The sequence below is a fragment of the Carassius gibelio genome, chromosome B12 (assembly GCF_023724105.1).
Source record: "Carassius gibelio isolate Cgi1373 ecotype wild population from Czech Republic chromosome B12, carGib1.2-hapl.c, whole genome shotgun sequence".
Lineage (NCBI taxonomy): Eukaryota > Metazoa > Chordata > Actinopteri > Cypriniformes > Cyprinidae > Carassius > Carassius gibelio.
Genome location: NC_068407.1, coordinates 24,928,097 through 24,946,182, shown reverse-complemented (window position 1 = coordinate 24,946,182; position 18,086 = coordinate 24,928,097). Strand labels below are relative to the sequence as shown.

Below are 18,086 nucleotides of genomic sequence, written 5' to 3'. Positions count from 1 at the left end.
AAAGTTTGGACACACCTTCTCATTCAAAGAGTTTTTATTTTCATTTTCATATATATATATATATATATATATATATATATATATATATATATATATATATATATATATATATATATATATATATATATATTTACCCTGTTTTCCCTGTTGTATCTCCCTTAAGGTATTGCACAGTTGCGCCCAGGTACTGAAGGGGGTTGCAGGGTGCCATATAACCCAGAAGCCACAGGTTGTGGGGCAGCCATGAGGTCCATGTGCATTGGTCTTAGGTGAGGCATGCTTTCTTTTGTATTTTCAAATATATTTGGTAGTAGCATTGGCAATATCTAATCGTCTTTGTTCCAAAGATATCCTCATCCTGATCAGCTATCCTCATTGGTTGAGGTTGCTGTGGAGACTGGTAGAATGACCCATCCTCATCCAACTGGTTTCCTTGGAGCTGTGGCTTCAGCCTTGTTCACCAGTTATGCAGTCCAGCGAAGACCAATCACAACCTGGGGTCTGGGTTTATTGGAGGAGGCTTGTCCTGTCGCAAAATCATTTGTTAAGTCTGCAGGATATGCTGTTACAGAGACTGAGAGAGACTGGGACTACTTTATTGGAAAATGGAAATGGTAAGAAACTAAATTTAAGGGTTAATGCATGAAGATGAGGTTCTATTACATAATGCAAGATTGATAAATATCAGGGAGATAATATTGGACAATTTTAATCTGAATGTATGTGATGTTAGGTTAGGTTAGTAAGTGTTTATACAATTACACAATGTTAATTCTGTCAGGACTACTATCGTCAAAGATATGTGTATATATATATATATATACATGTACACACATATATATATATACAAATAATTTGTAACAGGTAAGAAATGTCTACAAGTGATATGTAACACATTTACAAGTGATGGCTAGTTTACACTTTAGATTAGGGGATGTAGAAAGCTTTGTAAATGATTTATTCATGTGTTTACACATCATCTATAACAGGTGTTGAACACTTTGTAGTGTGTACTAAGTACTGACTGGTGAGGGTATAGACAGCTGTCTTCTCTAAAACACATTAACTCTTTGCACCTAATGTGAGCTTCAGTGGAAGGTAAAATCGTTTGAGAACACAGTAAAATGTAATTAGTTGACTTTACTTAGAAAAATTGAGGAAACCGATTGCCTTAAAATTTCCAAGTAAAGTATTGTATACATTTTTAGTTGGTACAACTTAATAACATTTGTATACCAAACTTTTTAATCAAGTATACTTGAGTAACGCTGACTCAAAATCATTAGTTGTGTTAACTTCTTATTAGAGTTCACATTACTAGGAAAAAATTTGGAAACTGATTGCCTTAAAAAATTGAAGTAAGCTGAACTAAAAAACTTAAGTAAAGACAAAAAGCAACACCTGACTTTAGGGAAAACATTTTTTATTATCAATTGTAAAATACAGTGTACCAAGCAATCATTTAGACACTCCTAAATATAAAAGTTTTTACTTTAATCACAAAAAGCACATCTCTTTGTTAACAAATGTGCAGCGCAAGTGCAACCAAAATAAAAAAAAATATATGACTGATGAATGAATTTCGAATTTGACAATCTGTGACCTGAAATAAACAGAACAGTTGACCTTTTAAAAGCATCAACGTTAGATTAATGCAGGACAATGTATTATACTTCCAAAAAAAAATAATAACCTTGCAGTGTAAAAATATTTTAAGTCTGTGACAAAAAGCTTACACAAAGTCTGTGCAACAAGCTTAAAGGTATAGTAAAGGGATAGCCCAAAACTGAAAATTCTGTCATAATTTACTCTCCCACATCTCATACCAAACCTGTAAGTTTGGATTGTCTTTGAAACACACATGAAAATATTTTAAATTAGCCCTGAGCATTTTATGTCCCTCTATTAAAAGTCCAGGTAACCAAAACTAAAAAAAGATCCAAAAAGATTATCAAGATGCCTTTGTGACTTGTTTTAAGACTAAACCCTTTCTCTTACAGTTTTGGAAAGAGATGAGGGAGTGTAAATAATGACAGAACGTTCAGTTTTGGACGGACTGTCACTTTAAAACAATCTGAAAAAGCCTTCACTTACATGAGCAGCATGTTTTTAAGGGACTGTAGTTTTGGTTTCAGGGATTTGTGTCCCAGAGAAAGAAACACTCTTTGAATAAAATCAAGTGTGTTCTTGAGCTGTGGAAGGTCCTCCAAATTGAGCGCATATATCAGCCCAAAAAGTAGCCACATGGCATCCGGGAGGTTTTCAATATTGTCCATCACAATGGCTCCTTCGAGGATAATTGCGGTGTGTGAATCCTCTAAATGCAGTGCTTGTGAAGAATCCTGGCTGCCTTCTGTTATCAGTCAGAATCCCGATGGAAATCTGGGGTATGTCACAATCACAGTCCTAATAAAAAAAATTAAAAAAAAAGAACAGCAATATTAAAATTCTGGTTACATTAGAAATAGTAAATCTCACAAATGTACATGTATCTTAAAGAATCAGGACCATCACTTTCTGTTTAACATACAACTAACAGAGATAAACAATGGTTAAAATATTGTGTGAAAATTAGACATTGTAAAACACAATGAACAGTACAATGACGGCAGAACATACACAAGAAAATGTACAATTACATTTAAAAAGTTTTGTGTCTGGTCTGTTTCTGGGACTGAATGCCTATTTGTGATGTATGTGTGGGGGATTAGAGTTTAGAATGAAATATACAAAGAATGGTACTTGCCAATGTTGCAAAAAAAGGCAGAGGTTTCTTCTCCAAGAAGGAGAGGAAGTCCACGAAGAACTGCTGTGCGATTAGCAGTGATGTCAGTGCCCTGGAAAAAGAAGTTAAAATTAGTCAGAAAGAAACCCATTTTAAAATGAAGTGATGACAGTGCCCTGAATAAAAAAACTTACATAGAATGAAGTTTTACAGAATTTAGTTTAAGAAAGAAGCAATGACAAACTTACCTTCAACTTAATTTGATCAAAAAACTCTGAAAGCCTTTTTCCAACTGCCCCTTTTTTGGTTTAAAAATGTTCAGAAATCGAGCTGTATGTTGATCAAGTGCTGTGAAAAAATCTTGCTTGAGGTTTTTGCTTGTGATGCGAACAAACTCTGCATTGATCTGTAAAAGGAAAAAGAACAATGCTTTATCTATTAGGCTTTTGGTTACTCTGTTAAAGGGATATTTGAAAATTGCCACAATTACTCTCATGGTGTCCCAAATGTAACAGATATTCTTCAGATAAACGCAAATATGTATATTTAGAAAAAGAGAGTTAATATATATGGTCATATGGATTGATCAATGTATATATGCTTTTAAGAGCTTTCACATTCTTCACACTCAGAGATGGACGACTTTAAGAATTTGTATCTGAAGAAATTCATATAAATCTGGAATGGCATGAGGGTTAGTAAATGTTGTGTTAGGTTGTGTGATTTAATTGTTACTTACTTGTCATTCTGTGAAGAGTGATGGCCATCTTTGAAGAGTCTCTTTTACTGGAGACTCAATCTCAACAATCTCCTTTCTCCTCAAGGAAAAAGTGGAATGTAAAAGTGGAAAAAACATAACCATTATTTTATCATTGTTAATAAAAAAAAATAGGAACAAAGATACACATTATATAATATGCAAATTAAAATACTACATAGGCTTGAGTGTATACATTATAACTTTATTCTTATTAAAGTTACTCTATTTAAGTTCTTCACTGAGAACCTACTCACACAAAAAAAAAAAAACCTTAAAAATGTTCCTTGATTGAAAGGATGGACCTAACAATTAGAGACTTGCAATGCTAGACTCATTTAATTTCGAACACAATCCAACACAATCCAAGAATTTGATTAAAATAAAAATGCATCCAATGTTCATGTGTAGCACTAGTTAATTTAATATGATTATTACACGATTAATTATGTATACAAAGCAATTCAGACATTAAAAATAAGTAAATCAAGCACTGCCTCACCTTTGCTCTTCACCAGAAATAATGGCATTCCGTTTCCGTTTCAAATCGGCTCCACCTACTGGTAGCACTGCGCATGACCAATCTAACATTTTCATATTTATATTATAATATTTAATATTTATACATAATATTTTGAGTTTATTAACTTTCCGTGCTAAAAAGTTGTCCTTACTTTATTAAACTTAGTAAGGTCAACAAACTTATTCAAAATAAGTTAGATTCACTTAATTTTATTAGTAAGATCATCAGTTACATTTTACAGTGAAATTCACTTCATCACTAGATCCACACACTCCACACAGAACACAAGTCTGTGCCGATGAGTGAAAGGATTTAACACAAGCCACTGGAATATCCTGACTAAGGCATTAATACATTTTTGACATTTATATTTTGACAGAAATACTCCAATGATTTAACAGTGATAAATAATCAACTAATAACTTATAAACCATCTATTAATGATCAGTTTTATTTATTTCATGATTTAAACTTTTGTTAAGATAACTCACAACACATTTGTAAATCATTAGCATACCACTCATTAATCATTTATAGTTATGTTTTGTAAATGATTCATTCATCATTAACTAATAACTTATAAGTGACTTATAACTGAATTAATAAAACATTACTAAAATGATATTTTATTACTTATTAATAATTTATAAAAGTATATTCATGTTTTGTAAATTATTAGTTCATCATAAACTAATAATTTATAAATAACAGAACGTTATTATAAAGTGTTACCCAGAGATTGTCGGTATCCAATGGGATAGCTTGGAATGTCTACTTTTAAACAAACCCATTTACTGAAAAAGCCAACTTACAGATCTACTATTTAATCTTATTATTAAGTTAGCTTGAGAAAGCCAACTTACTGATATTCTATTTAAACGTATTATGTTGGCTTGGCAACATAATACGTCTTCTTTTTCTTATTATTTTTCTGACAGGAAATTCTGAACGCTACTCCTCCTAGGGCTTTAAAGCCAAAAGCCCCAAACTCGGCAGACACCTGCGGGATAGAGCGGTGCTGGTTGCTATATCTTTTCAGACTGATCAGACTTCAAGTTTTTTTTAAATTAATTTTTAAATGTCAAAATACATTACCCATAGACTTACATTATCTGAGAAAAATTGCGCCCCTAGTTGCAATACCCGAGATTAAGGGAGGAGTCGGGTTTCGTTTCACTTTTAAACCTGTTAAAAATACCAAGTAAATAATACAATTTCCCTCAAACTGACAAGCTAAACCAACATATCTGATTATTACAGGGGTCAGGGCTCATTAATAATTGATTTCTGGGCAGAGAGCAGTCAGAAAGATGAGAGAAGAATCACTGCTGCTATCTCCACGGAGCTCACAACGAGCGAATTCATTCTTATTTAAGACCTTTTAAAAAGGCGATTGCACGCAATCCACACGTTAGAACACACCAAGAGCTAAATTCAGATGTTTCTGAACTGTTTAAAGTAATAACATGATATATTCGCGGCAGCCAAATGTCCGCGAGCTCGCGATGTATTTCTCTGAACACTTGAAGAGAATTTACAGCCTGTCACATTAAAACACTGCAGCGAAACGGCACAAAACAATTAGAAGAATATATTATACACATGAAAATGAGTGTTTATATGTGATTGTGAGATTTTATCTGTCAGGCTGAACCTCACATCAATTGCTATCCATTGTCACAAAATGGTAAAGTCATTTATATATATTTTTTTAAGAGCTTCTTAAAATAAATATTCCTGCGAATGCACACAATCCACCCATTAGAACACACTAAGAAAAATCCAGGGGTTTTTGAGCCGTGTATGTGTGCAAAATGCAATATTTGACATCGCGAAGGGAAAAAAAAGTCACATGACAGCCGCGTTTGGGGCGAGATCAGACAAATAAATAGGCTACACATTTCATTCACTCTGACAAGCTAAATCAACATATGCTATTATTACCGGGTCAGATATCTCATTTATAAATTATGTCTCTGACCAAAGAACAGAGAGAAAGACGAGAGAGAAATGAGCACTTCATCAGCATTTTTTACGAGATTCCAAAAATAATATCACAGCACTAATCCACCCATTAGAACACAACAAGAGCAGAATTCAGGTGTTTTTGATATGTTTATGTGTGCAAAATGACATATAATTTGACAGCGTGATACAGCTTATGAATACTGGAAGGAAAAAAGTCACGACAGCCTTTTAACTCTGGAGTCGATTAACGCATATACGCGTTTTGAGTCACTTTCTGCTGATAACCCTGACAATTACTTAAATTACATTTTCAGTTTTAATCGTACAGATAAGAGCAATACATCAATCGAATCTGTAAAGGGTCCACTTTTTTGTATAAAAACATAATAACAACAAAACTTTGTGCACTTATAAAATAAAGATAACAAACAAGGTGTGCTGTCTCCAGCCTTGGTCTGCGCTGATCTTCATTTACAAACACGTCATTAAAATGAACTTTAACTCCATGAATACTCAACGAAGAGACATGAGATATATATCTATAGCAAGCTTGACATGTCTACTTTTAAACCAAACAAGTGCTGCCAAACAAATATTCTGTGATAAAGTTATCCATATCAAAACAACGCAATGTCCTTTTTTCACGTCTAATGTGTATGGAAGGCCAAGAGGGTCAAATACACGTGAATTTTAATGCGTCAACAACACGTTAAATAAGTGTATTTCATGCGTAGACAACACGTATTTAATATTATTTATTTATTGGCGCTGCACAACATGGTAAAGTCATTTATATATTTTTTTAAGAGCTTCTTAAAATAATATATTACTCCGATATTATATCCAATATTATTTAACGCTTTAAATATACAAGTTAATTTCAACGTGTCTCTGTAAAGGGTCTACTTTTTTTTGGATACAAACATAATAACAACAAAACTTTGGCCAAGATGGCCAAGCCAACATCAAAGTTAGTTCACTAACTTTTAATTCTAGTTTTTATTATTATTATTCTTCTGAGACAGAATTCCAAAGGTATCTCCTCCTAGGGCTTTTAAGGCACAAGCCCCAAACTCGGCAGACACCTGCGGGATATAGCGATACTGGTTGCTATATCTTTTCAGAGTGATCAGACTTAGTTTTTTTTATTTATTAATTTTTAAATGTAAAAATACATTACCCATAGACTTACATTGTCTGAGAAAAATTGCGCCCCTACAGTTGCAATGAGATTTAGGGGAGGAGTCGGGTTTCGTTTCACTTTTAAACCAGTTAAAAATACAAGTAAATAATACAATTTCCCTCAAACTGACAAGCTAAACCAACATATCTGATTATTACTGGGGTCAGGGCTCATTAGTAATTTATTTCTGGGCAGAGAGCACAGTCAGAAAGACGAGAGAAGAATCAGCTGCTGCTCAGCTCAGGCTGTCTCCACGGAGCTCATAACGAGCGAATTCATTCTTATTTAAGACCTTTTAAAAAAAAAGGCGATTGCACGCAATCCACACGTTGGAACACACCAAGAGCTAAATTCAGATGTTTCTGAACTGTTTAAAGTAAAAACAGGATATATTCGCGGCAGCCAAATGTCCGCGAGCTCGCGATGTATTTCTCTGAACACTTGAAGTCCACATGACAGCCGCGTTTCGGGGCGAGATCAGACAAATAAATAGGCTACACATTTCATTCACACTGACTAGCTAAACCAACATATGTTATTATTACCAGGTCAGATCTCATTTATAAATTATGTCTCTGGCCAAAGAACACCGAGAAAGACGAGAGAGAATCGAGCGCTTCATCAGCAGAGCTTCTTAAAATAATATCACAGCAAATACACTAATCCACGCATTAGAACACAACAAGAGCAGAATTCAGGTGTTTTTGAGCTGTTTATGTGTGCAAAATGAAAAATAATTTGACAGCGTGATACAGCTTATGAATACTGGAAGGAAAAAAAGTCACGACAGCCTTTTAACTCTGGAGTCGATTAACGCATACGCGTTTTGAGTCACTTTCTCCTGATAACACCGAAATTTACTTAAATTACACTTTCAGTTTTAATCGTACAGATAAGAGCAATACATCAATCGAATCTGTAAAGGGTCTACTTTTTTTGGATACAAACAAAATAACAACAAAACTTTGTGCACTTATAAAATAAAGATAACAAACAAGGTGTGCTGTCTCCAGCCTTGGTCTGCGCTGATCTTAATTTACAAACACATCATTAAAATGAACTGTAACTCCATGAATACTCAACGAAGAGACATGAGAGATATATCTATAGAAAGCTTGACATGTCTACTTTTAAACTAAACAAGTGCTCCCGAACAAATAATCTGTGATAAAGTAATCCATATCAAAACAACGCAATGTCCTTTTTTTACGTCTCCCTCATTATATCTAATGTGTATGGAAGGCCAAGAGGGTCAAATACACGTGAATTTTAACGCGTCAACAACACGTTAAATACGTGTATTTCATGCGTAGACAACATGTATTTAATATTATTTATTTATCGGCGCTGCACAACATGGTAAAGTCATTTATATATATTTTTAAGAGCTTCTTAAAATACTATATTACTCCGATATTATATCCAATATTATTTGTTAAATACGTGTTGTTTACACGTGAAAAATCAGCAAGTATTTAACTTGTATTTCACGTGTGAAATACACATGAAGTACACGTAAAAAATCAGTTTGTAGAGGTCAATGTCATTGGCTGCTGAGGACTTGGGTCAAACCACTTCTGTGAGCTTAGAGGGGTGTACCATTCATAGACAGGCAACCACCATTAAACATGCTATAGATTAGCTTATTCAGCCTTATTATTTAGTCTTTTTTCTTTTCTGTTTTGTATAGCCTATAGAAATAATATATTTAAGTTTCAGTTTTATGAAATATTTATTTTATAATAAATATTAATTAAAATGTTGTGTTGATAGTATAAAGTTTATAAAAGTTACAGTATTTTGTAATGAAACAGGACTTTTTGTTTAGCTCTTGACTCGCCAAATGTGTGATAACTTAAAATATGTTGTCAGTACTATTAAAATAAGATTAAATTGAATGGTATTTAGGAAATTATGGTTTTTGCATGACTTATTTCACATTCAGCTAGACAACCCTGTCGTAGCTGTTATCATAGCCTAGGCTTTTTATTTTAAAAGAAAACAGCAAGGGACCATGGAAAAAGACTGTCGCAGGTGTATTTTTTATGGTATTATTTTTATTTTTATTTTTTTGCAGCGGGGCAACTCAAGAATGCTGGGCACACAAGTACTGTGGCTCTTTTTCCCCATGGCCAAGATGGCCAAGCCAACATCAAAGTTAGTTCACTAACTTTTAATTCTAGTTTTTATTATTATTTTTTTTATTATTATTTTTCTGAGACTAAATTCCAAACGTATCTCCTCCTAGGGCTTTAAAGCCACAAGCCCCAAACTCGGGGCAATTAATTAATTGTTAAATGTAAAAATACATTACCCATAGACTTACATTGTCTGAGAAAAATTGCGCCCCCTACAGTTGCAATACCTGGGAGAGAAGGGAGCTCATTCTTAGGTTTAGTTTCACTTTTAAATTGGTTCAAAATAAAAGTAAATAATACAATTTCCCTCAAACTGACAAGCTAAACCAACATATCTGATTATTACAGGGGTCGGGGCTCATTAATAATTGATTTCTGGGCAGAGAGCAGTCAGAAAGACGAAAGAATCACTGCTGGTCAGCTCAGGCATTGTCTCCACGGAGCTCACAACGAGCAAATTTATTCTTATTAAAGACCTTTTAAAAATAAAATATTATGGAGATTGCACGCAATCCACCCATTAGAACACACCAAGAGCTAAATTTAGATGTTTCTGAACTGTTTAAAGTAATAACATGATATATTCGCGGCAGCCAACTGCCCGTGAGCTCACAATTTATTCTCTGAACACTGAAGAATTTACTGCCTTTTACATTAAAACACTGCAGTGAAATGGCACAAAACAATTAGAAGAATATATTATACACATGAAAATGAGTGTTTATATGTGTTTGTGGGATTTTCTCTGTCAGGCTGAACGTCACATCGATTGCTCAGCGCTGCATAACATGGTTAAGTCATTTATATATTTTTTTAAGAGCTTCTTAAAATAAAACATTACTCTGAATGCACACAGTCCACCCATTAGAACACAACAAAAGCAAAATCCAGGGATTTTTGAGCCTCATCTGTTCAAAGACTTGAAAATGTTTTAATAAGAATAAATATTCATAATTTTTTTATAAACTTTCATAAAACCCAATATAGTAATTATGCAAAAACGATCATCTCCTAAATACCATTAAATTCAGGGCCGGCGCTAGCCATTTGGGTGCCCTAAGCACAAATGCTTGGCGGTGCCCCCCCCCCCCCTCGCCAACCAACCACCCACCAACCAAAGAAATTACTACCATTCAGAATTTCTTAGTTAGGTTCTCTTTACTTCCAAAATAACTGCTGCAAATGAATAATTGGAACTGAACAGAAAGTTAAAAGTAGAAATTACTCAACAAAGGGACTACATCTCTATAAAGAGACCATTCTGCTATTCTATAGAACTATATTAAACATTTTCACTACCATCAGTTGTCAGAGGCCCTACAGAGGCACACACCTACATTTCCTAGCTGCAAAATCAGCTATCAGCAGTGTTGGGAACGTTACTTTAAAAAAGTAATTAGTTATAGTTACTCACTACTTGTTCCAAAAAGTAACTGAGTTAGTAACTGAATTACTCTATAATAAAAGTAACTCGTTACCAGGGAAAGTAACTATTTGCGTTACTGTAAAAAAAAAAAAAAAGATTTAAAAAAAAGTTGATACATGTCAGATAATTTTTTTTTTTTTTTTTTGCAGTTTTCACAAGTCATTTTAAATGAGTAGAACAGACAGGTACATAACTTTCTATATTTATTGCACGTCAACAGACAGCAAGAGTTTTATCCTGCACTTCAAGTATTATCTTTGTAAGAACCCTTATGAAAATTAACCATGGTTTTACTACAAATAAAACCAAAAAACCATGGTTACTATATTTAAACCATGGTAATCAAAAATTAACCATGGTTTTGCTAAATTAACCATAGTTTAACCATGGTATTTGTAGTAAATCTGTGGTTATACAAATGGTAGTCAACACGCCAAAAAAACATGGGTTACTACAGTTTTACTACAATAAAACCATGGTTATTTTTCGTAAGGGAAAGGGTGTTTTTGGCCACTAGCTTTGTAGATGCGTGTCACACATTATATGTACACATTACATGCACGTGCTTGCCTTTGACCACAATGAATTTGAAGTAGTGCTTATATCTTCACCTTGAAAATGCCAACTTTTCATCGGATTGCTCCTGACTCGCCACCTCGCCATCTCTGCTGCGAATATCTGTGTAGCTGTTGCGTGTGTGTGTGTGTTTGGCGCCGCCGCGTGTGCCGGCATGTGTGTAAAAACACTGGCTCTGATTGGCTACCATGAAACACATGACTCTGCCTTAGCCAATCACAACCGCTTATCTCGTCATTAACCCACCTGTTCACTCGCTGTGTGAGCCAGGGGTGCGCTCGGATTGCATAGTTTATTAAATCAATGCATAGTAACGCACCGCATTTAACGTTCACTAACGTTAACGGCGTTGTAACGACGGGAAAAGTAATTAGTTAGATTACCGCGTTACTGAAAAAATAATGTCGTTACCTAACGCCGTTCTTTTAAAACTAACATTTTTATTTAAAACATTGTCTTACCTGCAAGCGACGTGCGAGCATCATCCCGCTGTCTCTTCTTTTTTCTTTTTTCCGCCCCCGACTCTTGCTGCCTTTTCGAGGCCATGTCTGAGGTCGGTGTCTGCCAAATTTGACATTGATTGAGGTATAATTGAAAAGACCGGTGGGAGGTGGGGGGGGGGGGGTTGCACCAGAGGGAGACTGGCACAGAGATTCACCTTCTCGACTAATTTGGTCTACGCCTATATTACTTTTGTATTGCTTTTGTATATTAACGTGCTTTTAGAAATATTTTATTTGTTATTTATACTAGTAGCCTATTGTGATGATTTTTTCACGACCCAGATTTTTTATTTATCAAGTTATCACACATTACTGAAAAAGTGACGAAGGGACACTATGATAGTTATCTATTTTCATGTTGTGCATATAATAGTACTCACAAAAGGATTCATAATTTACTTGAAAAGATACACGTCCATTGTGTAACTGCATCATCTATACAAACCATTGTGCTTGGACCCCTTATGATCGCCTTGATTTAAACCACATTGTTTCAGTCATCTTGTGTTTCGTTGCCCACAACGCAACAGTGACAGGACTGTGAAATACATACACGAGAAAAATAGGCATGACTTATTTCGCATCCAGCTAGACAACCGTGTCTATGGCTATGTTATCATAGCCTAGGCTTTTTGTTTGAAAAGAAAACAGCAAGGGACCATGGAAAACTGTTACAGGTGTATTGTTTTTATTATTTTTATTTTTATTTATTTTATTTTATTTTTTGCAGCGGGGCAGCTCAGGGATGTTGGGCACACAAGTACTGTGGCTCTTTTGCCCCATGGCCAAGCCAACTTTTAATTCTAGTTATTATTATTATTATTATTATTATTATTCTGAGCCAAATTTTAAACACTATCTCCTCCTAGAGCTTTCAAGCTAGAACCACCAAACTCGGGTCAGACCTTCAGACTCGGGTTGCTATATCTTTTCTAATTGATCCGGCTTATGGTTTTCGTAAACCAGACTACCAAAACCACCTTAAATCCCATAGACTCTCATTGAGGGGGTACAAACTTTTACAAAATAAGACTTATAATGTATTTAGGCTGTCTACTACCATAGCAAACCTTAAAAAATCTCTACTGAGAATACAGCTAAAACCAGCCTAAGCTGATTAGTTGTTTTGGCTAGTTTCCCAAGCTGGTTTTTAAGTGGTTTTGACCACTCTCACGCTGGTCTTAGCTGGGTTTTAGCTGGTTTTTACTGAATCCACTGTTTTTGTCCGGATTAGAATAGAAACATGCTAACAACATGCTAGTTACTCATTAATCAGGCTAGAAACATGCCTTTAACATGGTTTTAAAGTGATTTTGGTCACTGTCATGCTGGCCTAAGGTGGTCTTAATTGGTTTTAGCTGGTTTTCTTTACTGAATCAACTGGTTTTAGCTGGTTTAGTATAGAAAATGTAATAACATGCTAGTTACTTGTTAATCAGGCTAGAAACATGCTTTTAACATGGTTTTAATGTGGTTTTGGTCACTGTTATGCTGGCCTTAGGTGGTCTTAGCTGGTTTTCTTTACTGAATCAACTGGTTTTATCTAGATTATCATTGAAACATGCTAGTCACTTGCTAGTCATGCTAGCAACATGCTACTCACTTGCTAATCAAGCTAGAAATATGGTAGTCACTTGCTAATCATGCTAACAAAATACTAGTCACTATGCTAATCATTCTAACAACATGCTAGTAACTTTGCTAATCATGCTAACAACATGCTAATAACATGCTAGTAACTTGCTAATCATGCTAATGACATGGTAGTCACTTGCTAGTCATACTAGCAACATGCTAGTAACTTTGCTAATCATGCTAACAACATGCTAATAACATGCTAGTAACTTGCTAATCATGCTAATGACATGGTAGTCACTTGCTAGTTATACTAGCAACATGCTTGAGACATGCTAGTAATGCTAGTAACATGATAGTAACTTTGCTAATCATGCTAGAGACATACTAGCAACATGTTAATAATGATAGAAACATGCTAGCAAAATGCTAATTATGCTACTAACATGCTAGTCGCATGATAACCATGCTAGAAACATGTCAGTGACATAGTAGCAACATGCTAGAAACATGCTAGAAACATGTTAATCATGCTAGCAAAATGCTAAACATGCTAGCAACATGCTAGTCACTTGTTAATCATCCTACAAACATGCTAGTGACATGCTAGTCACTTGCTAATCATTTTAGAAAAATGCTAGCAACATGCTAATCATGCTAGAAACATGCTAGCAATATGCTAATCGTGCTAGGAACATGCTAGTTACATGCCTAGTGACATGTTAGTCACTTGCTAATCATGCTAGAAACATGTTAGCAACATGTTAATCATGCTAGAGACATGCTAGTCACTTGCTAATCATGCTACAGACATGCTAGTGACATGCTAGTAACTTGCTAATCATGCTAGCGACATGGTAGTCACTTGCTTTTAATGTTAGCAATATGTTAATCACTTAAACTTTTTTAAACTTCTTATATTTTCAAACTTTAAAATCTTTTTCAACTTTTCAAACTTTCTAAATTTTTAAAACTTTCTGGCCAGGCTTTTTCAAGCCAACTTAAAGTTTGACCACAAACTTTACTATCTATTTTAATATAACCATTTGATTATTTGAATAATGACTTAAATTAATGACTTCTAGTAACTTTAAAAATCTTATGTGGGGTCAGCTCTATTAAATATCCTCTAGACATATTTTTAAAGTTTTTAAAGTATTTATACGTGTTTGCATAAATATATGGATATGGGCTTAAATATGCTCGTAGGCACAATAAGCAAGCTTACATTCAGTACAATCTATATATTTCATTCTATCTAAATATAAATACATTTTAATCTATGTATTTTTGCACACCCTCTAAAAGTTATACCTAAGGGATACCTAATACCTAACAAATACCTAAGTGAACACCAGAGTATGAAGTTAAAGGAAACTCGCATTTAATTAAACATCAAATTAAGCAAAATGTAGGGGTGGGGGGGGGGATTTGGGTATTGGTTTCCTGCGCCCCTATTTTTGAGCATTTTCTGAAAAACGACATACCCAAATAAAAATGTCTGTAGCTCTTGAACCCTATGGTGTAAATTTATAAATCTGGTATTGTCTGAAACTAGACATTTAAACCTTTATTACTCTGAAGTCATAATAACTCAGAATTAGTATAGAGTAAAACAAGGTAAAACGTACATGAAAGTGACTCACGATACGTTTGAATGAAATTCACTAAGGGAAAATGGATGGGACTTTGATGCCAAAGGCCTAAACATACCATAAACATAAAGCTGAATGTCTGACCATGTTTTGATTCAAATTTGAAGATAATACTCCCAAAAATGTATTATGAATTATATTGTTTACAATGTAAGTCACTTTGCATTCACGCTGTTAATGGCTTAATCTAAGCCGGAAATTTACATCTCGCAATCACACAATTAACTACCCTAGCTAACCCAGAACTGGTTTGTCCACTTTGCAGCCCCCAACAAAAAATGTCATTGGGTTAAAATCAAATTATAACTAAACATACACAGCTTTAGCATACATCAAAACATGTTGGAAACGTTCGTATACATTGAACATCTCCTTACAATCTTGTGTTCAGTCGCAGTTAATTCTAAATGCAATGTCATTACAATACACTAAAACACATGTGAATAAACTTACTTTGGCCAGTACAACACTGTTTTCATCACCTGCTGTAAATGGACCCAGCCACAGCAGAAAGCCTCGTAACTTTCCAAAGACTTGTGGCTTTTAAACTCCTGCATTGTGTAGTAACTTAAACCAAAAACAATATAATTCTCAATGTCCATATGTGTGCATGGAGGTAAATGGTCCAGGTCTCTGTGCCACTTGAGAGCTTCTCCAAATACCGCTGTTTTGCGCTTGGTGTAACCTAAAAAAAAACTGTATTTCATTGTTCCTATGTTTTCCATATGTATTGTGTGAGGTACTGCAGCAGTTTTTAACGCAGCAGTAACTTCCAGGCATGGTAAAACAGTGCAGAATTGCGAGAACCTCCTCTTAACAACACATTTAAACAATCCTGTTTCGCCGCCGGTATCATTCGCTGTCGCTTTCATTCTGTTGTACTGCGGAGCTTCTGTCGCGAAAACAAATTCCTCGTATGTGTAAACATCTCTGTCAATAAAGCTCATTCTGATTCTGATTCCAACATGGCGGAGACCGTGATATCGAGGGAGGGGCTTTGTGCTATGACGACAACTTCTCATTCTCAATACACACATAAATATACATACCCAATGTTTGTAAACACGCACAAGCACACACACTCAATACTCATGCATATGCACAAACAAACAGAAACAAACACACACACACACACACACACTAAATATACATACGCACGCACAAACAAGCATAAATAAATCATGTAGCCCCTCATATTTTCCCTCTCCGTTGTAATTTTTATAATCTAATACAGCTAACATGAATCAAACGCTGCAAACACAAGATAAACATATATAAGCATTGAAGAGAACGGCGTTGAAACTCACGTGCTAATGCTATATGGCTCGCTGGCACACATCTCTCCGCGTCTTCCTGCTGCTTGTCACCGCTGCTTCTCATCACGCCACCAAAACACGATCAAACACCACAAAAACTCTTCTAAAGTCGACGTTCTTTGATGGAGAGATTCAGATGTGAGCTCTGGAGAAAATCCTCTCGCTGACAAACACCCGTGTGCTGCGCGACAGAGCGATCTGAGTACTCCAAGTACGCAAAGACAATAGCGCAGCAAACACACTAAAGTTTTGCGCACGGAGATTATTCAAACTGATTATGTAACGGTGCAAACCATACAGATTTAATCGCTGTAAATGTCCTTATGGTTGGCTAACACTTCCATCGATCAAAACTGTGCTGGCTTGGCATTGGCTAGCTTACAATAGCCAAACACGAGGTGTGGCGATTGACACCTCGCTAAACCAGTCAGTGACCCCTGGAGTGTTCTGGGCTATAACATCGCCTGTGATTGAAGGAAAGAGACGAGGGAGGGTTCATTTTACTCGGAAGATGCCATTCTATGAGAAACAAGAGCTGGAATACGATTTAGAATCGATATTTCTTTGAAAATGGATGCTATCTACAACTATAACTCAAATCGCGCATGTAAACAATGGAGGGTCTTTCGTTTTTTCCCCTATTTATTTGTTGTTTTGGATTAAAAAGTGGAATGCATCTTGAAGAGTGGACCCTTACCTTGAAATGTGTGCTGGTGTTTCTTGGAATAGTCCGAGCTGACCAGAACTATAGGCGATGAAACGTAAGTACTGCCGCGCAATTTGTACAAGTTTAAATGACCGATCCTTCAGTATTTATGTTAACCCTTTCCTCTCTGCTGTATTGATTTAAAAAACAAGCTCAGAACATGGATATTGAGTGTTTTAGCTTTCAAATGATATATAGTTTATGATAGTTTATTGAATATTTTTCTAAAACAAAGGTTATTAAATTGACAGCCACGCCCTGCCACGCCCTATCGGCCCGTGGGCGGGCCGGTGCGGGTTAAGAGGTTTTAATATACTATTGTATAAAAAATGTACTTTTAATCTCCCTACTCCACCCTATAATCTTAAACATAACCGTTTTGACAATTTACAAAGTGTAACAAGCAGATAAATGTACGTTAGTCACAATGATTTATTTAAAACATTACAAAAAGCAGTGTAAAGAACAGATCAAATGACGCGTGTGCTACATTACCAATGTTCTGACAGCAAAACAATTTTGTGTGAGTTACAGAATGAAATTAAAGTGTTTAATCACTGCAAACATTCTCCTGATCTGCATTTCCATCATTCAAAGTAGTGATATCCGATTCGCGAATGAATCGCTCAATTTAACCGGTTCTTCTTAGTGAACCGGTTGAACCAGTTCATCAAATCGAACAGAATCGTTTGATACGGTTCGCGTCTCCAGTAAGCATTAATCCACAAATTACTTAAGCTGTTAATTTTTGTAATGTAACTGACATCCCCTCTGAGTCAGAATAAACCAATATCCCAGAGTAATTCATTTACTCAAACAGTACACTGACTGAACTTCTGTGAAAAGAGAACTGAATATGAACACGAGCAGAGCAGACAAATGAACACGCCTACTGCTGGAGCAGTTCTCATTCTCGAGTCAAGAACCGGTTGTATCGGTTTTCGGATCACCAGTAGACTGAACCGAAAACCGTTTCTTTCGGAAACGGTTCGATTTGAGAACCGATTTGAGTCCGATTTGAGAACCGATGAACTG

General features: G+C 35.3%; 1 long non-coding RNA gene across 1 annotated transcript; it reads right to left on the bottom strand.

The window, feature by feature from the left end:
• Positions 1 to 347: 347 nt before the first annotated feature.
• On the bottom strand, positions 348 to 16,632 carry LOC127968982 (uncharacterized). The gene is made up of 2 exons (XR_008156200.1): positions 16,337 to 16,632; positions 348 to 526 (listed from the first exon to the last, which is right to left on the bottom strand). It is a non-coding gene; the product is annotated as an uncharacterized LOC127968982 (long non-coding RNA).
• Positions 16,633 to 18,086: the final 1,454 nt, after the last annotated feature.